This window comes from Schistocerca americana, chromosome 2, assembly GCF_021461395.2.
Source record: "Schistocerca americana isolate TAMUIC-IGC-003095 chromosome 2, iqSchAmer2.1, whole genome shotgun sequence".
Lineage (NCBI taxonomy): Eukaryota > Metazoa > Arthropoda > Insecta > Orthoptera > Acrididae > Schistocerca > Schistocerca americana.
This window is the reverse complement of record NC_060120.1, coordinates 302,398,712-302,423,465: the sequence shown is the minus strand read 5'-3', so window position 1 is coordinate 302,423,465 and position 24,754 is coordinate 302,398,712. Positions and strand designations below refer to the sequence as shown.

Genomic DNA, 24,754 nt, shown 5'->3' with positions numbered 1-24,754 from the left:
AAACACTCGCCGTGGTAGACATTTTGGACGTTTTTACTTGTTTTGATGTTTAACAAATTGACTCTTACAAGAGTTATATATTCATAGCAATACAGGGAGAAATAAATCAGTCAATTTAACTGTGAAAACAAAATAGACAAAGATGAAATATGATTGTGTTTTGCTGATTTGTCTTGCAGTCAGTCTGTAGGCGGGTTATAAATAGAAGTTCCAAGGGCAGAGGCGAATTTCAGTTTGTGCAAAAAATATCGTATGAGATTTTTATTTGGGAATTTATCTGAATTATCAATATCCTATATCAATGGGCACCTTCAATTTATAAATAATGAAGGATTTGGGTTAAGGAACTCTGTTGAATACTATTGTGTCCATATAGGCTGTTGTATTTGTTTTTTGTTGTTGATGTCGACGCGAGAGAATCAAAAAGGATGAAGGATGAAACCCGATGTTGAAACCGAATAATACTAGGAGAGGGGGGGGGGGGGGGGCGTGGCGGTGCGTGTGTGTGGGTGGGGGGTGGAAGGGGGGGCTGCAAGTTCAACGTACTCATGTGTCGGACGGATAAACGACGTTGACAAATACGTATATACGTATGCGTTCTCTGCTCGGGAGACAGCAGAATCGTTTGAGAGAAGACCTAGGACACTGGCACAATATCTGGCGATCAGAAACAGTGCGTTTTTGCCTGTATTGCCCTTATCGATCAACTGTTGGAGAAGACATTTTCCTCCGCCTCTCGGATCCGATCTGAATACCTGTGGGTCGAAATCCACCACCATAACTTGCGATAGCGATCACGGACAGATGGGTAGCTCAAACAGTAACGTAGAAGATACAGACTTTGAGACAAAGTTGCATGGAGGGGCACCGGGAACGCCATTATCGGGTTTGAGTCCTGTTTGATGATGACTGGGCCGATCTGGACGCACAAGAACCGCTGTAAATTTTCTGATTCAGAGCTGCTCCTGTCACATTTGAAGATAAGTGATGTTATCGGCGTGAAGCAGATGACAGTCTCATCTATCTCGAAACATGCCTCGTTGACTGGATGCTTTCACTTTTTTGTTTGAGTTGATAAGGATGACTGGCACAAGTGCGTCTCGTTTAAAAGTTTAAGATAAAGCAGTCGTAAACGAAGGCAACCGGGTGAAACTGGTAACTTATTGGACTCTCATACGCAGTGATAATGCAAGGCAGATACCCAGATAAGGAGAGTGATCTTCACGTGCAGGAGTAACAGATCATCTTGATTTATCTCTGCTTCTGTTCTCTCATGAAATATAATTAGGTTCAAACTTGTAAAATAGACCAATGTGTTCACGCCGGCTCATATTCCATGTTACGCTATTGTCTATTAAACTGTAGAGCCTTGGTTTCTTTCCCATTCTTAATTATAGTCAGAAGGTACTGACAGAGGAGAGATTTAGAAGAAAGAAGGGCGTTAGTGTCCAAAATTCAGCATCATGTAGTCATCGAGCTGACTGGACAAGATACACGCAGTTGTCTGAGAATTTCAGTCATATGTCTTTCACTTCAAATTCGTAAATTTTGGTCAGTATCTACATACAAAAATTTTCTCTGTACACTGTCTCCCATTCAGCTGCTACGTTTGTCGTTGGAATTACTAAGTTTGAGGTAAAGAACTAATCATAATGCGATTTTTATATTAAAGTTGAATTAATACAGTTAACTGAGTATGGAGGACGCTGCTTTGTTTTAGACTGTTACATCTTTTTAATAAGTACTGGAAAAAACGACAATCCCTCAAAACTACACTACTGTAACAGCAGGGTGACAAAACAGTTTGACAAACAAAAGAATTAGCCTATTGAACACAACTTACAAACAGCAGAATTGAAAACAACAAACGCATAGCAATTGCTATGTATTTAATTATTGAAGAAGAAATAGGACGTTAACCTACTTTTCGACAACGAAATTTTTACGGGAAATATAATTCATACTTATAGATTTCCTGAAATTTACAGAGAAACAGTGTGAAATATTATGACGTATAAAGGATACTGTTTATATATAGTGCCAGCAATCCAGAACATAATTTATGTTGGATCTAGGTGGAAAACTAAATTAGTTTTATCTCCTATGCTGTTTCGTGTCTACATCCATGATGCTATTCGTAGAGGGAGATGTACAATCTGTCAGTATAGACTCACCTCTCTAAGCTGATGATGTTACGCTGATTTGCCCGGAAAGAAAATGACCTGCAGATAGCTCTCCGCGGCCTGAATGAAATATGCTGCGAAAGTAAGCACCCAGGTCACACTAAAATTATCATTAACAATAAAATACAGTAAGAGACAACAATCAGGATGGTCGGACGCGGAAGTGAAACGCATACCTTCTGGATAGTATTCCAGTGTGTTAAACAATGCAGCGGTTCTGAAAGAGGGATTTTGAAAGACCGGCCTTTACTTCAAATGAAGGATAGTCAGCGATCAACTTGACCTTAATTTAATTTAATTTAATCACGTTCCATGAGACCATGCCAGTCATTGCAGTTTGGTGGCCGATCAATTCTGTATATAAGTCCTAGAAACGTATGACCTAAAAATATCAATCTAAAAATTTGAAGCCGGCCGGTGTGGCCAAGCGGTTAAAGGCGCTACAGTCTGGAACCGCGTGGCCGCTACGGTCGCAGGTTCGAATCCTGCCTCGGGCTTGGATGTGTGTGATGTCCTTAGGTTAGTTAGGTTTAAGTAGTTGTAAGTTCTAGGGGACTGATGACCTTAGAAGTTAAGTCCCATAGTGCTCAGAGCCATTTGAACCATTTTAAAAATTTGAAACAAACAAAACTATTTATAAAGTTTGTAGTATAACAATAAGTAGTAAGTTACAGTGATGATGATGATGAGCGTTTGGCGTCAATGGCCGGGAGGCCCCTCGCGGGGCAGGTCCGGCCGCCATATCGCAGGTCTTATTACATTCGGCGCCACATTGGGCGACCTGCACGCCGGATGGGGATGAAATGATGATGAACACAGCACAACACCCAGTCCCTGAGCGGAGAAAATCTCCGACCCAGCCGGGAATCGAACCCGGGCCCAGAGGACGGCAATCCGTCACGCTAACCACTCAGCTACTGGGGCGGACAGTAAGTTACAGTGAAACGCCGTAAACGACTGAGAGAAACTCCTAAGCAGAATAAAGACGCGTGTCAGGGAAAAGTTTTGGAGCATTTGATTTTAAAATCTCGGGTTTGTCACTCAGATTTTTCAGATCCCTTGGAAACCTATTGAAAATAAACGATCCAGAATAGTGCACACGTTTCTGCACACTGGTTAATGAAGTTCACTGAGTGAACGTAGCAGTCCGTTTTGAATAAGTGCACATTATAAACCACGAATTCCGTAGAGTATATGTGCGGGAGTGGCACAGTTGGAAATCCGTGATGCTTAAATAACGGCCTCCATGAATTTCACGAGCTGATAAAGTTGCTCCGAAATTTGAAACCATAATATGTAATAAAGTGAATCTGGGAAAGTAAACAAATTTTTTCTTTTCAATGTCAGTGGAGATTATTGGTTATAAAAAAGATAGCAGTGTTTCACTTCTGCCCAAATCCTGAATGTGATGCTCTGAAAAGAGCTTTTCGTTTATGTTCAATCCTAGCAATCTGAAATTTTCGAATTTATCGTCTGCTTGAGCACTTCGTGCCAGTAAACTTTCACTTTCACAAGATTTCCGTGTTTTATTGGAGCGAAGTGTCAATCTGTTTTCGACAAGCCACGAGCTAATGTTAGCCACTACCATATCTGCTAAACCATTTACATTGCGTTTCACGTCTTTTAAATGGTATTTACGTTATCTGTAAAGTGAAATATTGTTGAATTCAAAAAATGTTCAAATGTGTGTGAAATCCTATGGGACTTAACTGCTAAGGTCATCAGTCCCTAAGCTTACACACTACTAACCTAAACTATCCTAAGGACAAACACACTCGAACCTCCACCGGGACCAGCCGTATTGTTGAATTGTCTGCTACGTTCAGTGGCATGCCAGTGATGTATAAGGGACGATCAAAAAGTTTCCGTTCGAAGGCCGTGTAGTCCAGAATTTGTATGCCAGTCACGCAGAATCGCCGTGAGTATTGAGACAATCATGCCCTCGGCGCAGTGGGTTGAAGTTACCAGCTTGGTAAACCACCGGGGCTTTTGTATCAACAAGTCGGTAACGGTCTGCTGCATATGGTCATCCGACGGAGTTATCAACCTTTCAACTCCTTTTTTAAGGGACCAAAGGCGTGATAATCGCATGAGGAGACGTCAGGACTAAAGGTCAGGTACTCGAATGTCTCCCACTGGAAGTGGCGTACCTTCTGCGTTACGACATTTGCGCTGTGGGGACGTGCGTTACCACGCAGCAGCAGTTTTCCCGGACGTTTCGACTTAACTGCACGCCGTAACTTTTCCGGTGTTGCGCAGTACCGTTCCTCAGCGATGGAGACATCTGGTTCTTTGCAAACAATAAGCAATGGGCCCCGGTAATCGAAGAATATGTTGAGCATCACCTTTCCAGCAGACGGCTGGCTCTTGAACTTTGCGCATCATTGCACAACGGTGGTTTTGAGTTTTGAGCAGACATGCTGCTCCATACACAGTCTTCAATCTCCGGCGGACGTCTTGCGGTGTTTATCCTTTGGCAGCCAAGAAAAAAATAACAGCACGTTGGTCCTGTTTGGATGCATTTGGTAATAACGTCGCCATAGTTCACTTCTCCGCATTTACCACATGATCTTTGGAAAGACACGATGCCACACTGATCACTGTTGCCTTCCCTAGGCCTACATGTCGGAGCTTATCGCACATGAATACACCCACATCGGAGTCGCGCTACGTTGCATATACGCTGCAGCAACGCCCTCAGATGGAGACCTTTTGATCGCCCCTTATATGTTAAGGAAAGCGACGAATCCAAATATGAAACCTGTGGCAACATCCACTCTCGGACATTACACTATCCCAGTCTTATTCAAATTTGATTCTTACACAGCTAATAGGAATTATGGGAACACGTGTGTCAGAATCCGATATGTTAAACCTATTTTTTTGCAGACGGTACCTGTGGCCTCCGCTTTCAGTGTATGCAACAGCAAAAGTCATTCGCAATCTATTGGTTATGTTACGTATTACACTTTGAGGTGGCTTTCAGACTGAAGTGAGTACCGGTATTCCAGTGTTCTCTAGTGAGGTAAACAGATGTCAGCTATCATTTGTGGACGTTGTATTCAATAAAGCACATGCAGTGCGACGTCTTAATGCAACACGAATTGCAAGGGCAGTCTGTTCGAATAACGGACTTCGTGTTGTGTTGCTGCGTATGCCAATGCCTCTCCGTGTGTGATGCATAGGTTTTGGACACGCTTCAGGGAGACAGGTCAGTATACAAGGTGAGCTGGACGAGGTCGCCGAGACATTACAACCCTACGTGAAGACCGATATCTCGCCATCTCTGCGTCACGGCGCCAGATCTCTGTAAGACCATCTTAGAAGGGCTACTGGAGGCGCTGAGTCCGATCAGACGTTTAGAAACGGCGTACGAGAAAGGCCTTCCCGACCCGGACCTCATGTTCGGGTACCTTGATTGACACACCAAGGTCTCGCAGCTCTACTTCAGTTCTGCCGCTCCCATGTCAATTGGCAACTTCGTCGCTGGTGAAACGTGTTATTCACAGACGAGTCCAGCTCTCCTTTGACGCAAGTTGATGGCCGTGTTCGTGTGTGGCGATTCTGAGGTGAGCGATACTTGCCAAATGTTGTCCAGGAAATCGACAGATACGGTCAAGGTTCTGTGATGGTATGGGGATGCATAAGTGTTGGCAGCCGTATGGATTTTACCGTTGTCCGTGGTCGCCTTAAAGGCAGGAAGTACATCGAACTGATGCTGTTGGACGATGTGGTGGGGGCTGCGGACAGTAGCAGCCCTGAATGCTTCCCCACGAACGATAATGCCAGGATTCATGTGGCGGACGTCACCAGGGGTGCCTTGCGAACGTTGGTCATTGAAGTAATGGAATGGCCAGCTGTCAGTCTCGATCCAAAGACCATCGAGCAGGTGTGGAACATGCTTGACAGCGTGGTCGTGGTCGTCATGTTCCTTCACGGATTCTCCAAGGACTCTTAAGAGCTCTCATTGAAGAATGAAAATGGAGACCACAGGGTGACGTTCGCAGACTTATATGGTGCATGGAACGTAGGCGTCAGGCGGTGATGAGCGCTCATGGAGGGCATACGAGTTACTGAAGCTCTCGAAGTCCAATGAAAAGCACGCAGGATAAGGGAGAAAATAATTGTTTGCACTTTGTTTTCGACACCTGTGACACATTTCAGTTTTTTTGTGTAAAAGATCGAGGATGTAATGATATTTTGCTGTGTATTTAGTTTGCTCTGAGCACTATGGGACTTAGCATCTGAGGCCATCAGTCCCCTAGAACTTAGAACTACTTAAACCTAACTAACCTAAGGACATCACACACATCCATGCCCGAGGCAGGATTCGAACCTGCGACCGTAGCAGTCGTGCGGTTCCGAACTGAAGCGTCTAGAACCGCTCGGCCACCGCGGCCGGCTGTATTTAGTTCGTGGAAGATAAAAGTACAATACGTTAACATACCCACCCCTCAGTTATTGTTGAATGATGTTAAACTCCCGAAGCAATGTTCCTCTACACCTTTGACACTTTTTTTTTTTTACACACATTATGCATTGATAATGATGGAGTATTGTTGTCGTAACGTGGTGGGCTTTGCTCAAAATAATTGATAATTTGGTTTTGATTTCGAGTTACATTAAATTTCTTTTGTGGAAATTGTCCGTTTAATCAAAGTTAATCTTTAGCAAAATTATTTGTCACTTTACTAACTATAAGACACACTGATCTTAGAACATGCACATATACGTCGAAAAATGAAATAAACTTTTTCAGATTATTGCCTCGGCTAATTAGGTTTTTAAATCAAGCAAGAGATCTTTAATTATTATTCGCATTTTGCCCACACACACGTGCGAGAGAATTATTTCTTAGCAATTTTAGAGTTTTTATTGTAGTCTGGGTCGTGGCTCTGGATCTCGGCTATTGAACTGAAGGTAGAAATCTTAAAACTACGTGCTCTGCTGCAACGTCTGACGGTTGTGGAAAAAAAATGTTATTGTAATTTTAGCGGGCGAGTTTTTCGCTTCCGCTAATTTTATAAGTTAAGATTGTCACGTAATGCGCGGCGCGGGATTAGCCGAGCGGTCTGCGTCGCTGCGGTCATGGACTGTGCGGCTGGTCCCGGCGGAGTTTAGAGTCCTCCCTCGGGTATGGGTGTGTGTGTTTGTCCTTAGGATAATTTAGGTTAAGTAGTGTGTAAGCTTAGGGACTGATGACCTTAGCAGTTAAGTCCCATAAGATTTCACACATATCTGTTTCTTTTTTTGTCACGTAATGGTGTCGTTGGCTGCAACGTCCGCCGCAATTCTTGCGCTGTAAATTACTTAAAATACAGGTTATTTCGAGGAAGCGGACATGAGACTGGGCTCACCTCTTACAAATTAAAAGTGTATAATAACATGAAACTAATATATTATCTGATAGAATTGCTTACATTCAACGGCACTTGCCAAGATGTCCGTCTACTCGCAACGAAGACAAGAGAAGTGATAACGAATAAAAAGAGACAGATGATAGCTCCTTTTTCAGCTATCAGGTCCATTCTTGTTTCGAGCGTATCTTTTTATTCTCTGCAGTCGAAAATGATTCATAGAATTTTATATAATAATAATAATACGCATGAGAAAAAAATGTATCTCGCCTGAGCGGTTAGTGTTCACTTATAATCTAATATAATTTTTTTTCTTTCACTGTCATTTCCCAGTTATTTGTAATATTTAACTGCGGACGGTACACACTGGAGGGCCACTTTGTCTTCTCTGTTCTATAGATGTGAAATAAACCATTGCTCGAATAATTTGCTGCAATGGAGCCAGGCGGCGTTCTTTGAACAGTCGATACACTGTGAGAACGTCAAATTTCCATCCTTCGGCTTTTTCCTTTATTCCGTGACATTTCAACATTGCTAAAGTATGGCGTAGTCCGTCTTGTTGAAGTAAACGCTGCAGTATTCGCGTAAAACGATTTAGGTCCGGTGCGACCACTCGGGGATTTGCACCACTTCCTCCTGTAGGAGTCCAGTCCAGAATTGTAGCAGAGCGCCACCTGGTGCGCTATTTCTACAATACTGCGACGCGGCAGTCGCGTGTGCAGAAATACTATCTGCGCTGGCACAGCCGGCTGTGGAACCGGTACAAAGTGCCCGCAGGTCGGATAGGAGCGGTTAGGGAGGCGGACACTTTGCACAGTCACAGCGCTCGTGTAAGGTGTAGGCTGTAGAGGTAAGCGTAGCGCGCGCGGCCGCCGCACGAGTGGACATACGGCGAGGTCAGTGGTGGAGCCTCTCCGGTTCTCGCCGGATCCGCCGCTCCACGCCACGCCACGCCACGTCACGGCGACGCCGTTCCCTACAGCTGAGCGCTGCGGCGTGACGCTGCTTTCTGGGTCACCCAGGCGACCGGAGCCGCCTGCCGTCCTCGGCCCTCAAAGAGCTGCTTTGCGGAGTCTCCCCCAACTGTTGTTAAGGGGGGTAGGACGTCAAACGGGCCGACTTGGAGCAGGAGAGGCACCACACGACATTTCAATTTCCACTGTCTATACTTTAACAAATAAATTCATAAAACTTTGTCAGCATGATCAGGAAGGATTCAGAATTTACGCTCATAGCAGTGGAAGTTCTAAAACATAACGAAGTAATTGTTTTTACGTGTGAAATTTCATCATTCTTTCACTTACTAATGGCTGCATTTGTTGTTATAGGTACACTTTGTTTCATAAGTTAGAGAGATTCTTCGATGAATTTTGCACAGCATACAAACCATACTTAAAGGTGTATGAAACTCTAGAATTTTCCAAATCTATTAAAAACTGTGGTAAAAATTGTGGTTATAAAATTTGTGTTTATTCTAAACTTGAAGTTTAAAATATAAAGTTCATTCGTTTTTTCATAAACTAAATAAATTCTAGAGTTTCATACACCTGTGAGTATGGTATGTATGCTGTGCAAAATTCATCGCAGAATCTCTCTAACTTATGAAGAAAAGTTTATATATAGCAACAAATGCAGCCATTAGTAAGTGAAAAAATGATGAAATTTCGCACGTAAAAAAATTATTTTGTTATGTTTTCGAACTTCCACTGCAATGAGTGTGAATCCTGAATCCTTCCCCGTGATGCTGACAAAGTTTTATGAATTTATTTGTAAAAGTATAGAAAGTGGAAATTAAAACGTCCTGAGATGCCTCTCCTGCTCCAAGTCGGCCCGTTTGACGTCCTACCCCCTTAAAAAACACTACCCGATACAGAACGGTGAAGCGGCCAGGAGAGGAGGAGGAAACGAAATGATGCTTCACGAGTTGAGAGTGTATGTGATGCCATTTCAGTGATTAAAAATCGAGGCAAATTTACACAGAAGTTCGCTGTATGAAGCCACTTACTGCTACTGCGGTTTCCAACCAGGTGGTAATTACTCCCTGAGGGTAAAAATGAAAATTTTTGATGAGTAAAAAGCAAAAGGGTTCGATTCTGTTTCTGTAACGAAACTAAATTACTTTTGGAAAAGTATGTTGTTGTTGTTGTGGTCTTCAGTCCCGAGACTGGTATGATGCAGCTCTCCATGTTACTCTATCCTGTCCAAGCTTCTTCATCTCCCAGTACCAATTGCAACCTGCATCCTTCTGAATCTGCTTAGTGTAGTCATCTCTTGGTCTCCCTCTACGATTTTTACCCTCCACGCTGCCCTCTAATACTAAATTGGTGATCCCTTGATGCCTCAGAACATGTCCTACCAACCGATCCCTTCTTCTGGTCAAGTTGTGCCACAAATTTCTCTTCTCCCCAATCCTATTCACTACCTCCTCATTAGTTATGTGATCTACCCATCTAATCTTCAGCATTCTTCTGGTCCAAACTATTTATCGTCCATGTTTCACTTCCATACATGGCTACACACCATACAAATACTTTCAGAAACGACTTCCTGACACTTAAATCTATTCTCGATGTTAACAAATTTCTCTTCTACAGAAACGCTTTCCTTGCCATTGCTAGTCTACATTTTATATACGCTCTACTTCGACCATCATCAGTTATTTTGCTCCCCAAATAGCAAAACTCCTTTACTACTTTAAGCGTCTCATTTCCTAATCTAATTGCCTCAGCATCACCCGACTTAATTCGACTACATTCCATTATCCTCGTTTCGCTTTTGTTGATGTTCATCTTGTATCCTCCTTTCAAGACACTGTCAATTCCGTTCAACAGCTCTTCCAAGTCCTTTGGTGTCTTTGTCAGAATTACAATGTCATCGGCGAACCTCAACGTTTTTATTTCTTCTCCATGGACTTTAATACCTACTCCGAATTTTTCTTTTGTTTCCTTTACTGCTTGCTCAATATACAGATGGAATAACAGGCTACAACTCTGTCGCACTGCCTTCCCAACCGCTGCTTCCCTTTCATGTCCCTCGACTCTTATAACTGCCATCTGGTTTCTGTACAAATTGTAAATAGCCTTTCGCTCCCTGTATTTTACCCCTGCCACCTTTAGAATTTGAAAGAGAGTATTCCAGTCAACATTGTCAAAAGCTTTCTCTAAGTCTACAAATGATATAAATGTAGGTTTGCCTTTCCTTAATCTATTTTCTCAGATACGTCGTAGGGTCAGTATTGCCTCACGTGTTCCAACATTTCTGCGGAATCCAAACTGATCTTCGCCGAGGTCGGCTTATACCAGTTTTTCAATTCGTCTGTAAAGAATTCGCGTTAGTATTTTGCAGCCGTGACTTATTAAACTGATAGTTCGGTAGTTTTCACATCTGTCAACACCTGCTTTCTTTGGGATTGGAATTATTGTATTCTTCTTGAAGTCTGAGGGTATTTCGCCTGTCTCATACATCTTGCTCACCAAATGGTAGAGTTTTGTCAGGACTGGCTCTCCCAAGGCCGTCAGTAGTTCCAATGGAATGTTGTCTACTCCCGGGGACTTGTTTCGACTCAGGTCTTCCAGTGCTCTGTCAAACTCTTCACGCAGTATCGTATCTCCCATTTCATCTTCATCTACATCCTCTTCCATTTCCATAATATTGTCCTCAAGTACATCGCTCTTGTATAGACCCTCTATATACTCGTTCCACCTTTCTGCTTTCCCTTCTTTGCTTAGAACTGGGTTTCCATCTGAGCTCTTGATATTCATACAAGTGGTTCTCTTATCTCCAAAGGTCCCTTTAATTTTCATGTAGGCAGTATCTATCTTACCCCTAGTGAGATAAGTCTCTACATCCTTACATTTGTCCTCTAGCCATCGCTGCTTAGCCATTTTGCACTTCCTGTCGATCTCATTTTTGAGACGTTTGTATTCCTTTTTGCCTGTTTCATTTACTGCGTTTTTATATTTTCTCCTTTCATCAGTTAAATTCAATATTTCTTCTGGTACCCAAGGATTTCTACTAGCCCTCGCCTTTTTACCTACTTGATCCTCTGCCGCCTTCACTACTTCATCCCTCAGAGCTACCCATTCTTCTTCTACTGTATTTCTTTCCGCCATTCCTGTCAATTGTTCCCTTATGCTCTCCCCGAAACTCTGTACAACCTCTGGTTCTTTCAGTTTATTCAGGTCCCATCTCCTTAAATTCTCACCTTTTTGCAGTTTCTTCAGTTTTAGTTTACAGTTCATAACCAATAGATTGTGGTCAGAGTCCACATCTGCCTCTGGAAATGTCTTACAATTTAAAACCTGGTTCCTAAATCTCTGTCTTACCATTATATAATCTATCTGAAACCTGTCAGTATCTCCAGGCTTCTTCCATGTATACAACCTTCTTTTATGATTCTTGAACCAAGTGTTAGCTATGATTAAGTTATGCTCTGTGCAAAATTCTACCAGACGGCTTCCTCTTTCATTTCTCTCCCCCAATCCATATTCACCCACTATGTTTCCTTCTCTCCCTGTCCCTACTCTCGAATTCCAGTCACCCACGACTATTAAATTTTCATCTCCCTCCACTACCTGAATAATTTCTTTTAACTCATCATACATTTCATATAAGTATATAATATATTAATAAAATTGAAGTTTATACTGACTGGAAAAAGATGCAGTACTTACAAGTCACATATTAAAAAAGATCTAAGCCGGAAATGCGACGTCATGAATAGTTGTAAGATGGCGAGCCGCTAAGGGCTGCTCGTACTTTAGTGAACAAGGGTTTTTTTTTGTTAGAAATTGTCAGTACTAATTATCTCAATGAATCAATTACTCAGAGTCTAATAAAACACCTACATTCCGACATTTTAATAATAAAAATATTCAAAGAATGTTCTTTATCATTGTAAAGTTTAGTTACGCGCTAATGTTGATAATCATTGGAAGGAGACGGAGGGGAGGATGCGGTACTACATAGTAGCTGATTACATTCAGGGGTAATAGTCTCAGAGAGGTTGGGAATCACTGTATCAGCATGACGTTGCATCCTCTCTGGCCTGGGCGTATGCACTGATTAAGTTGGAAGAGCTACCGTAAGGTTGTTTTAGCCTCTCCTGAGGGAAACTAGTCCACAACTGCTGAAACAGGTCGTCGATATTGTGGCCACTGGCACTAGGATGGAGGTGCCGTCCGGGCTGGCCCCACAAATTTTTTTCCATGGATAGATCTGGGGATATTGCTGACCGCGTGAGTATCACATCACGCAGACAGCTGACTGAGATAAGTGTCATGTTTAGATGAGTATTGTCCTGCTGAAAAATAACACAACAATACTCTTGCTTGAGGATGTCCATGACGTTCTGTTGGGCCATCAGAGTACCTCAGTCGCTAGCAGACGTGACCTGAAGTAATGTCAAATGTCTCTCCACACCCTGCCACTAGGAGAAACATCACGATGCCTCTCTCGTGGTCTAGTGGCTAGCGTTGCAGCCTCAGGGTTCGATTCCCGGCCGGGATGGACATTTTCTCCGTCCGGGGACTGGATGTTTGTGTGGTCCTCATTTCATCATCATCATCACTCGTGGCAGTGGCTCGATTGGATTGCGTGAAAAATTGAAGTGTGTAAAAATTGGAATTTGTACGGGCGCTGATGACCGCGCAGTTGAGTGCCGCACAAACCAAACGGTGCCTCTACGAATCGTTGAAATAATGGCACCTCATCCTACGTCGCCGTCATACTAACCAACTAGCGGTAGTGCAGAACCGCGATCTATCACTGAACACAATGGGAGGCCATTCATCAGTCCTCGTTTCTCGGTCACGACACCGCTCCAAAGGCAGCCGTTGGTGTTGTGGTGTTAACAGCAGCCTACGCATGAGATGATAATTCACTAGTCCGGCTGCTGTTAGTCTCCGGTCAATGGTGGGGGATGCCACAGAATGTTGCAGAAGCCTATTGCTCTCAGACGGCGGTCGCAGATGTGGGGAGATTACGATGTGCTTGCTACACAGTAGGGCGATCCTTCCTTGTCGTAATCAGGCGTGTCCAACAGAAACCTTGACGAGTATGGCTGCCCGCACGTTTCCATGTAGTCCGTCCTCGGGTCACTGTCACATCCGAATGCCTCACAGCTCCGGATATCGAACTATTCAATCAAGAGGAGAGCCACGAGGAGGGCGTTTTTAAACTCTGCAAGGTGATGATAACGCTGTCTCACACGAGTATGCAGCATCTCCGCGGCATTCACAGTTTTCACTCACCATCTAACGCTGTTCACGCCCCTTATTTACCATACCAAGCTTGATAACTATACTACACATGAACAACACTAATGCACTCTGGTGGCCATTATACCTGACACAGAGAAAAACAACTCTTAAGCATTTACACACTCCCAGATTCTGTGTACGTGCATGAAGTTACACCCGTAGCAAGTCCTCCATGGTGGCGGCGCTAGAGCTGCAGTTCTACGGTCTCCTGATAGCTGCGCACGTTCGGCCCGATTTAATTACAGTGTGAGTAGGTGCCCCGGCGGCTCTGGAATGGCTTGTTAAAGTGAAAAATGCCAAGTTGTATCTTGCTTCGTAGTCTACGTTTTTGGGTGTAGGTCCCGCCATAACTGTCTGGGTAAGTCAATAGAAAGAGCGCAGGAGGGCAACGTAAACCTTCCCCAGTAGCACTGTGCGTAGTTGAGCACTGTTGTATTCAAACCAGCGGGTTGATGAAAACTTTACCTTTATCAATTAGTCACTCTAGGTGCATTTTGTCCTCTCGTTGTCCAACAGACCAACACTGTATGGTCAGGCATAATCGTCTGATTGATAGAACAAATGCACACACTATCTGATGAAAAGTGCCTCGACGCCATTTAATGGACGTCAATATGGTGTGCGTCCATCTTATGCCTTTATGGCCGCTTGAACTCTCCAGGGGACCTTTTCAATGAGGTATCTGAATTTCCGTGGAGGAATAGCAGACCACTCTTCCTCAAGAGCCAGAGAATACAGTGATGTCAGACGCTGCGGTCTGGAGCGAAGTCGACTTCTCACTCACTCCGAAGGTGTTAGGTTTAGGTCGGGACTTGGATAAGCCAGCCCATTTCAGGAATGTTATTGATGTTTTGCAACAGGATGCACTGTCATACTGATATAGACTATCATACGAACTCTTCCCCTACTGTGCACAGGACCCACTGCTGTAAAAAGTGTTCATATCTTTCCGCATTTAGCGTTTATTAAGCGTAAAAAGGGGACCAAACCCTAACAACGAAAAACACACCCGTACCGTAACAGCGCGTCTTCTGCACTTCACTGTTGGCACTACGCATGGTGGCCGTAATGTCCTTCATTAATTCGCAAAACCCAAACCCATCGTACTGCCACAGAGTATAACTTGATTCATCACTCCAAAAAAACTCTTTTCGAGTCAGCCACTACGCAATGGCGTCGCTGTTTACATAATCTCGATCGCACCTGGTCACTTACTACAGAAATGTGTTACCTATGAGAAGGTTCTCAACCATTGTACCCCCCCCCCCTCTCTCTCACACACACACACACTCTTTTTAACTCCCTACGCACACCCATTGCGCTGGATGGACTGCTAGTAGCACTTTGGAACACACGGGTCATTCCTTCTGCTGAGTTCATTAGATTTATTACATCCGTCCTCCGCAATGCTCGACGATCTCTATCCATCAGTGCATGAGGTATACCTGGTCTTGGTTTAGTTGTGGTTGTTCCTTCTATTTAACAGTCATATCACCAACACTCTACTCGGGCAGCTTCAGTAGGGTTGAAATGTCGCTGACGGATCTGTTACTCAGGTGACACCCAATGACTGGTAAATGCTCCATATCACTGAGCTCTCCTGAACGATCCCTTCTGCTGTTACGGCCTCCTTTTTTACTGGCTGGTCGGCCTCTCCGGACACCTTGAGGTCAGTTTCGCATTGCATATTGTTGCTCGGTTAGTTTTGATCAGGCACTGCTTGTACCACGAAAAGATGAAAAGAGCACATCTCAAGAAGTCGTCCTCACTGACGGGAGCCATTTACTTTCAGTATTGTATTTATGGATGTTACTATTATGACATGTTTGACAAAAACTGCATATGGAATTAAATATATTGCAAAGCTGTCGTCAGTTTACCCGACTGATTAAAGAGCTATCTGCAAGAAGTCCTTGTGTGGACACTACATATTGTGCTCATTGCTCATTACAAGCTCCTGTCCAACAAATTTCTTCTTCCTCAGTGATGGGTCACCCAATCTTACGGTACTATAAGTAACTAAACTTTTTGGCATTTTCATTTCCAAAATCCGATAGTATCCGCAATGAAAAAGCTACAGATTGCAAACTTTTAAGAAGTTCCGTAATATTTGATTTCTAGTTCAGGCTATTACCGATACAAACGCCTAAGAATTTTGAATATTCTGTTCCATTTTTGATTTACACTCACGCACTATTTCGACAAAACGTTAAACCCCGATCTTCAGTCTTCCCTTCCTTTCGATGATCGCTTAACTTATACCTTGAGAGAATGTACGGGACACGTAAGTGAGGTTGAATGTCCAGGGGACGTCGCGATTTCGTTAGGCGTCCTCAGAGAACGGCAAGAAACGCGCCACAGGCCGCTGGCCGGCTGCTAGGCGCCTGGGCCATCTGGCAACCGCGCATCGCACGTTGCACCGCCGTCTGCGTATGCTGCCCGCGTCTCACATTTGTGCACTTTATGCAGCACTTGAAGACTGCTCACGTGACGGTCTGCACTTCTCTGATCGTCTCCGACGCTGCAGCAGCGATTTGTGAGCAACTAGTCTGCAGTCGCGCTTCGCGTCGTCGCAGAAGTTCATACAAAGGATATTTACAGAATCGTTTTAGCATGAAACGTTACGACAGATTAATTTGTTGAGCAAACTTCTTGAGCTGTATTTCAAGCCGCGTGTGAATAGCACAAGTTTAGGTAATACAGTATTCGTGTCAGTGACCACAGCTGTGACTTCCATAGCTATAGTAGGATACAACCCAGCAAGGGTTGTGTTACCAATAACATATGTCTGTGCCGTGTCTGATATCTGAAATTTATGCTTCGCAGTGGCATTATGCCGAAACTGCAATTTCAGATTAAAAATTTCTGCAGCCATACGCAGAAAATGACATCCTTTAAACAGTTTCTCACGGATCCCCATGAAATCTACTTCTGAATTTATCTAATCGAACTGCGCTGCCAACTGTCACGTAAAAATGTTTGTTTGGGGAATGGGAAGAAAAACCTAGAACCCTCACTTCTTCCATCCTGCATTATCGCAAGCAAGATCAGAGCCAACACAGTGTAGCTACTTTGCTGTTTGTCTTATCCCAACAGTATATTTTTCCAAATGTGCAGATAGGTAATGTAAGCATACGATTTAATTATGGCGGTAATTTAACGTAATCTTGATGTATACGGTACTTTTATTCAGTTATTACTTCAACAGTGCGGTGTCCAGTCAGAATCAGAGATTTATCACTCAGAAAGTATAAATTTTGTAGTTACAAGTGAACAGACATTTTCACTGTCCGTTTATTTTCCGTAATTATGCGTAACAGCGACTTTTTAATATCTCTGAGCTACACTGTCTGAATTTTTCAGCATCTTGTCAACATAATAGCGTAATAAAATTAACTCTCCTTCGTTTAGTTCTTCACTGAAGAGTTGAATGCTCAGAAAATATATCGTTACTACTAAAAAATCAATTTACTCTTTTCTGTCTCACTAGAGAAACTACCAAAATTCAGATTATTAAACGATTCGTTCGCTTGTGATAATCTATTCAAAAACACAATTCTTAACTCTCACAAATAACGGACACAACACGAAATTAAAACGTGTCCATCACATATCTCAAATTTACGCAATAACAGTTTGATAGGGGCTGAAAAGAACTTGCTTTCTTTTTACGTAGATCGTTATCAAAGAATAAATGCAACGAACAGTCTACATATGCAACATGAGTAAGCGAATGTCATCGGTTAAATAAAACACTAGATCAAAAAGACAACAGCAAATAAAACACTTCCTTACATAGGACTATGAGGGATTTTTTCCTACGTTTAACACTTTATATTTCGTCTGTCGTCAGTGTTCGAGATTTTACGTTATCAAAAACACCTTAATGAGATTTTCACTCTGCAGCGGAGTGTGCGCTGATATGAAACTTCCTGGCAGATTAAAACTGTGTGCCTGACCGAGACTCGAACTCGGAAACATCTCATTCTGGAAACATCCCCCTGGCTGTGGCTAAGCCATGTCTCCGCAGTATCCTTTCTTTCAGCAGTGCTAGTTCTGCATGGTTCGCAGGAGAGCTTCTGTAAAGTTTGGAAGGTAGGAGACGAGGTACTGGCAGAAGTAAAGCTGTGAGGACCGGTCGTGAGTCGTGCATGGGTAGCTCAGATGGTAGAGCACTTGCCCGCGAAAGGCAAAGGGTCCCGAGTTCGAGGCTCGGTCGGGCACACAGTTTTAATCTGCCAGGAAGTTTCAAAAACACCTTAAATTATCTATTATACTGTAATAAGACTTAGCGCGGCGAGAATTTCCCCTAACAACCAAATATAAATAAACAGATAACGAAAAGGTACTGTTGAATATTTTCTTTACTTCAGATTCAGGACCTACGCATGTATAGATTAAATGTGTAACTATTACTACTAGATATAACTTATGTTTATGATGAGAAAGAGGAATGGACAATGGGACACGATGAGGGCAGCTCTTTTCCAACAACAAATTTGTGATTGTTGGTACATGATTTGTGTGGTTATACTGCTAAATTCTTAAGAAACACTTCCGAGGCATCAGCTGTTTTAGGATAGTCTTTTCCGAGATGTATGTACGAGTAGTGGTAAAAATTTCCTTAGTCTGTGATTTGTTTGTCTCACAGCTGTGTGCTAATGAGACAGAATTTACACTTGGCGCGACGACCGTTGACAAAAGATATCAGTTTCTCAAGGTACACAAGCTCACGTGGCATTCAGAGCAAGCAACGACGTTATAATAAATGACGTAAGAAGCCTATCCACCTTAAGAGAAACTTTGGATCTCAAGATCCGGCCACGGAGGAATAAAATAAGAAATATGTGAGGAAAGAAGCCAGAGATTAACGGCAAGTCGATATCGAGGTCGTTAGAGTCAGTGCATCGTCTTATTTGGACAAGGATTAAAGATGAAATTAGCCACATCAATCTTATTTGCTACGTAGGTTTATGGTCATAAATTTTGCCCATTACGGGATTGGTGTCTTGGGTTTAGCGCCTTGTCAGAAAAGTGACAGATATCTGATGACCTCAGACACCTGAATATATGATACAATTGCCAGAGGGATATGGTAAGGTGGTTGCCTATGATATTAGGTTGATAACTACCAGTTTAGTTACAGATAATGTGTTATCACTTTCAGAGAGATTACAGCCATAAATTTTACTTTTTATTGAGGAGATGTGTTGGGTTTAAGGCCTCGTCTTATATGCACTCTTCATGCGAAGCTTATCGGATTATGAATCTGGAACGAATCGGACAGAACCTGCCCCAGCAGCGTCGTCTAGTTTGTACTGAACCGCTCTTGGTGAGGATCTTGTTGTGAAGTATAACTCCACGATAAGACATCAAGAACCGCGTGCTGTCAGTTGTTTGCTGTCTAGTTCTCTGCCAACGTCGTCACTGTACGTCGATGTGAGCGGGCATGTGGTTAGTACACCTCTCTCCCGTCCGTTAATGTAGGCTTCCCCCCAAACTGCATCCGCTATTTCTCCTGGAAGTAGCTCCTCGCTTTCCAGAAACTTGGCGTATCCTTCTCCATGCCTTCTGCCGAGGAGGAAATCCTTGGAACTGATCCCCCGAGTCGAATGCTGAAGAACAGCTGAGCAAACCTTCGATAGGATATCCTGATTTAGCAGCAATTCAAATTCCCGTCCGGGCTTCCTGGCATAGGTTTGTCGTGTTTTCTCCAAAGTCGAATACCAGCATGGTTCATTGGAAATGGACACGGCACATTTTTTTACACATAATTCCCCAATCCGGTCTTGTGCTCCGTCTCTAATGTCCACGCTGCGGCAGGACATTAATACCTAACCTTCTTCCCTTGCAAGTAGCAGATATCGAAACCCGATCATTTGGGTGGAGGCAGGACTCTGATCGCTCTGTAACAGAGACTCAAATCTTGGTTTTATGTAGGTCTGAAATTAAAATTACATTGTAAACGCATCATTGGTACTAGTAACTATCATTTTAAACGAAATCGTTGAAGCTTACAATTATGGAGATGACAGTGACCCCAAACTGATAAAGGGTGCTGACAAATCTATTCTAAGAATAATCTGAGGCGAAAAAAATCTAAGAGATTTACAGAAATTCCACTGGCTATCTTGGGGAAGTATGAAAGGATTTTCCACCACGAGCAAATTATGGACTATTGATTTATTGGAAGTGATAACGTTGTGGTTCTGTGTTCGCTGTCCGGAGTAGTACCTACCGAAGCTGCGAGCATTAGGTTAACGTAAAAACAGATGAAAAAGGAAAAAAATCCCGTGACAGCACCTGCCACAAGCACCATGAATTTGAGCAGTTAATGAAACAGTGTGTCGTCACACCGTTGCCTAACTGGCGCAATGTTTTGATGGACTCAACAGATGAAGGGCAACAGGTAGATTTCGTATTCCTAGATTTCCGAAAAGCTTTTGACTCGGTGCTCCACCGCAAACTATTAACAAAGTACGAGCATATGGAATAGGTTCGCAGATATGTGAGTGCCTCGAAAAGTTCTTAAGTAACAGAACTCAGTACGTTGTTCTCGATGGCGAGTGTTCTTCAGAGACAAGGGTTTTGATAGGAGTGCCACAGGGAAGTATGATAGGAACGCTGTTGTTTTCTGTATACGTAAATCATCTGGCGGATAGGGCGAGCAGCAATCTACGGCTGTTTGCTGATGATGCTGTGATACACGGGAAGGTGTTGGCTGTAAGTGACTGTAGGAGGACAGAAGGTGACTTGGACAAAATTTCTAGTTGGTGTGATGAATGACAGCTTGCTCTAAATGTAGAAAATTGTGAGTTAATGCAGATGAGAAGGAAAACAAACCCGTAATGTTCTAATACAATATTAGTAGCGTGCATCGGACACTCATGTTGTTTAAATGTCTAGGAGTTACGTTGCAAAGCGATACTAAATGAAAGGAGCATGTAGGGATTGTGGTAGAGACGAAGAATGGTCGGCTTCGGTTTATGGGGAGAACTTTAGAAAAGTGTGGTTCATCTGTAAAGGAGACTGCATGTGGGGTTCTAGTATGATCTAATCTTGAGTACAGCTCGAGTATTTGGGGCCAGCACAGCGTCGGATTGAAGGAAGACTTCGAAGCAATTCAGAGGCTAGCTGCTAACTGTTACTGGTAGGTTCATACAACACGAAACTATTACGGAACTCAGTTGGGAATCCCTGGAGGGAAGGCGACGTTCTTTTCGAGAAACGATCTTGAAAAAATTTAGAGAACCTGCATAAGAGAAATTAGGGCTCATTCATAGGCATGTAGATAATATTTTTTCCGTCACTCTGTTTGCGACTGGATGAGAAAAGGCAATAACTAGTAGTGATACGATTGGAAAAGTCAAGATGAGGGCGCCTTATACGATGGTCTGATCATTCCCGATGAAAAGCGTTTGGTGAAGGAGCGGGCATGGAGCAGCGTGATTCCCCAGTACTACTTAAGTCCATTCCGCAGAACTACTAGTATACTTAAGTCCATGTGATAATGAATCACTCTGGGTTGAAACTTGTCTAGGTGCTACGCAGTATCAGGGATATTCATCAATACTTCCTTAGGCTTATGTTTGTCTTACATCACGAAATGCAAATTTTATAAAGCGTGTGAACAAGAGATTCATGATCGTAAACGTGTAATACCATATTACAGCGATTTTACTCAGAATATAAAAGGTGTTTTACAATGAGAGGCAAAAACATCGCCCGGCCCGAGTGATTTAGAGTCCAAGACAGAGCACTGCGCATTCCCCAGATCAGAAGTGCCAGTGTTCACAACTCTGGCGGCCTGTAGAGCTTCAGCTTGATGTTTACATCGTTAAATAGAAGCAATACAATAGTTAGGATACAGTATTTGTCGAGACTCATTGTAACTTAACTCATCGTATCATTTCTTTTGAAAATCATTATTCGAGCACGTAGAAACGGTTGAAACATAAGAACTCCACGTCGGTAGCATTACTACAACGACGAGCGTTTCACATCTGTCTCAATGGCTGAGTGGATTACGCTAGTGGCAGTGGATAAGAAAACTCCAGCTGCACCATTTCTTGTAGAAAGATTCTCTTCGCTGAAGTATCGCAAGCAATATACAAAGCTATTTGACTTTATCCTTTGAATCACATTTTTACTGTAATAGTTCGTTATATAGCATTTTCATTTGCACACATTTACTAATTATTATCATGCAGTTACAAAAAAAAAGTAAATTAAAAATGAAAAAGCAAATTACAGACCCGTCGAACATATCCCTCGGGAGAAATTTTGGCCGGCCGGTGTGGCCGAGCGGTTCTAGGCGCTTCAGTCTGGAACCGCGCGATCGCTACGGTCGCAGGTTCGAATCCTGCCTCGGGGATGGATGTGTGTGATGTCCTTAGGTTAGTTAGGTTTAAGTAGTTCTAAGTTCTAGGGGACTGATGACCTCAGATGTTAAGTCCCATAGTGCTCAGAGCCATTTGGACCATTTTTGAGAAATTTTTGTAATAGTTAGGACAACGCCTGAAGAGGGATAGTTCATTTCGTTTTTTATGGTAGAGTTAAAGTGGCGGTCCCAAAAAGGGGTAAATATGATTTTTGTTTCTTTTATTTCGGAGATTAAGCCTAGCTAGATGAGAAAATAGAACAAATAGGTAGATAGGCTGACGGTTTACGAACGTAAACGACGCGCCTTCGAATCTGAGTCACCGGTCATATTTTTTATATAGACCTGTGCAGGTAATATTTGAAACCTTAATTATCTACAAATTGTGCAGTTATAGGCTTTTATAGGTTCCACATTCCTTCAAAAGATCCCGTTTCGTGATAGTCTAATCTTTAAACAAACAGACAAGTGGACAAAGTAAAAATATTGAAAATAGATGTATTTATTTGTAATTGCTTCGACCGCCATCTGGTGTCCCTATGGTTTTCAGTTAAGAGAAACGCATCAGCTGATTGGAATATGTCATAGGTTTGCTTCAAAATGGCTGATGTGAATGTTTGCGAGCGAATAATTGCTGCCTTTGAAAACGGTGTTAGAGCATCTGAGGAAGGACTTCGTTATGGTGTTGACGCTTCCACAGCAAGGAGATGGCTTAAACGATTTAGAGATAGTAGTGAGGTAGTGAGACGTCCAATATCTGGAAGACCACGAGTCTCTACTCAGAGACAAGATGAATAATTGGTCAGAAAGGCCCAGAATGGTTCTTTGTCACTCATTCGGAAACTAAGGAGAGCTTCACATTTCTCGAACTCGTCGAGAACTGCTCTCAGAAGATTAAAGGACCATGGGATCAGGTTCCGCCGTCCTCTTATCGAAGGACCGTTGTATGACGAATAAGCCGTGGATAGACCGGAAATTGTGAGTTTCTGAGAAGATGTCAATTGGAGGGAAGTCGACAAGATGTTAAACCTCAAGATTCCTTCAATGATAAACGACTGGAAACGTACTGAATATGACACTCGCATACTAATGTACCCCTTCCCACACACACACACACACACACACACACACACACACACACACAACCATACAACTTCCTGGTTTACGAGCAGCGTCACTTCGAATAAAACACTCGAGTTTTAGATATCTGTCCCCACGATCGTCATCAGGAGTTAAAGCGTACATCTTCCTTTACGACCAGTTCAAGCCAGTGCAAAATCGTGCCTGCCTAGAGGATGTCGCCAATTCTGCAGACGGCTGTGACAGCACTTATCGGTACTAAGCATATCCTTTATGAATGCACAGAGATATCCCTTACCTCGAATATGACTACTAGAAGTCGTCGTATGATAAAATGAGAGCAACATTCGATTTACGTGTTGTATGCAGAATGTCTCACTTACAAATCTCTTCCCATATTAACTATGTTATCGAAAGTATCCGAACACCCATTAGTGGACATTAATATGGGGTGTGTTCATCATTCGCCTTTACGGCGGCTTGAACCCTGCTGGGGATTTCCAGTGAACTGTCTGAATGTCTGTTGAAAAATGCCAGCCCATTCTGCCTCAAGATTCAAAACCAGAAGCGGTACTAATGGTGTATGTTGGGATCTGAAGTGAAGTAGACTTTCTAACTCATCCCAAAGATGTTCTATGTGCATCAGGTTGGAGCTCTGGGCAAGCCAGTCCATTTCGGGAATGTTGTTGTGCGCAGCTCATTTCCTCACAGATGCTGCTTTATGATAATGTGCATTGTTGTATTTATGTTAGGGACTGAAAACCTCACGGATGCAAGATCGCACATGAAATATTCTTTATTTGGATGGATTACTAAATTTAGCTAGCGGCCTAGTCATCTTCAGGTCTAAAATATAAAACAATTTTTTTTTTCGTGTTGACGACATACAACAGCTTACAGAAAAATGGTTGAAATCGTTCTAAGCACTATGGAACTTAACAGCTGAGGTCATCAGTCCCCTAAACTTAGAACTACTTAAACCTAACTACATCACGTACTTCCATGCCCGAGGCAGGATTCGAACCTGCGACCGTAGCAGCAGCGCGGTTCCAGACTGAAGCGCCTAGAACCGCTCGGCCACCGCGGCCGGCACAGCTTACAGAACTGCACATAATACTGTAGCAGGGATCAGGAGTGTATATATGAATTAATTAGAAAATACATACCATCATACATTCTTGATTAGTGTTAGTGCCTTGACAACTTCTCACATCGTTAAAATCTTTCTTAAAATGACAACATCAATACACGACATAGTTAAAAGAACTTCTCATCGTTTGAGGACAGTGTAATTGGACGATGGTCATAAAACTGAAAATGTACGTTAATATAGAGAAGAGTCAGTGAAAATAACGGTATTTGTATAAGAAACTACCCACCAAAATAAATGTAAGAAGTGTAGTCTTACCAACGTTATTATGCCGTTAAAGCTTTGTAAGTGATACAGTTAGTATTTATACGATATGATGTAAATACTGATTGTGACACTTACAT

At 42.8% G+C, this 24,754-nt stretch overlaps 1 protein-coding gene across 1 annotated transcript in view; it reads left to right on the top strand.

Annotated features, from left to right (window-relative positions):
• Positions 1 to 24,754, top strand: part of LOC124591186 (ATP-binding cassette sub-family C member 4-like) — a 384,591-nt gene that overhangs the window by 140,060 nt on the left and 219,777 nt on the right. The gene's annotated exons all lie outside the window — the stretch shown is intronic.